Source organism: Centrocercus urophasianus, unplaced genomic scaffold, assembly GCF_019232065.1.
Source record: "Centrocercus urophasianus isolate 14NV4802_14NV808 unplaced genomic scaffold, USGS_Curo_1.0 seq_12, whole genome shotgun sequence".
Classification (NCBI taxonomy): Eukaryota; Metazoa; Chordata; class Aves; order Galliformes; family Phasianidae; genus Centrocercus; species Centrocercus urophasianus.
In genome coordinates, this window is record NW_024884364.1 from 14,167,522 (window position 1) to 14,168,742 (window position 1,221).

A 1,221-nucleotide genomic window follows, 5' to 3' on the forward strand; every position below is an offset into this window, starting at 1 on the left:
TTATATGTATATGTTTGTAATAATTTTCCTTTTCTCTGTCTTAGTAAATAGTTTTATCTCCAACCGTAAATTCTACTTTCTTTTTTTTTTCCCCAATAATTTTCCTCCTTTCTACTGGGAAGGGAGGAGGTGAGTAAACAACTCTGTGGTGCTCAGACACCTACTGGGATAAACCACATTGGGCTTTAGTGGAAAATGCTATAAGACATCCACCTTAGTCACTGTTGAAATATCTTTCAAATGCAGTCTCCCACACTGCGTGCTACATTATTAGCAAACAAAGTGAAAATGCAGAATGTCTGAGTACCTAACAAGTCCAAGCTCACATAGACCTTCACAGCTATGTGTTAAGCCAACTTGCTGAAGTTACTGTACCTAGTTAATTATGGCTGATGGCAATAATTTGGGCATTTTTATTTCGAGTGTTTTTGCTGGAATTCTCATAAACCTCTGGTTACTTGAAATTTTCAATGTTCATTTTTCTATTCAAACCTTGACAATGACCTATAGCACTCTCCTATTCTTTTCTAATAGCCATGTCTATGATATCATAAACCAAAAGACCACATTAATTATATGAATATCTTGTATTGTCAGGCTCTGTGCCGCACAATTACAGGCAAACTGTGGTAAGTTTTAATTACTTGAGCTGTGATTTGAATTACTGTTCTTTCAGTTTGATACTTGTATCCGTTGGAATGATGAGCATCAAACATACGCAGTGTCACTTTCAGTCCTGCTTAAGATCATTTGCAACAGGAGAAACACTCATTGCAACAGATTCTGCACACATGAAACATGAAGTGATGCTTGAGCTGCAAGGCACATAAGTTTATTTTTATGCTGTTCCCAAATATATGCCCCTAAAGCCCATTAATAAAGCTCTGAACTGACTGCAAACTGATGCCATTTCTGTTTTAGCAGTCACCTATCAAATCATGCTAGAGAATATTTTATTTGCAATTAAAGTCTCTTGGAAGAAGCTCTTCTGGCACTTTATAGAAAACATAAGACTATTTATCTACAAAAGCATTTAATTTAGTGTGAAATCCAAATAAATCAACCGTATATATTTTTAAATCAACAATAAGAATGTGATTTATGAGAAATTAAAAGTGGTGAAGGCATAGTAAGAGAGATGAAGATACCTGAAAAAGTCCTACTAAGTTAAAACTTGTTCAAGCATTAGGAACTTAATGCATGAAAAATGTCTAAAATCCA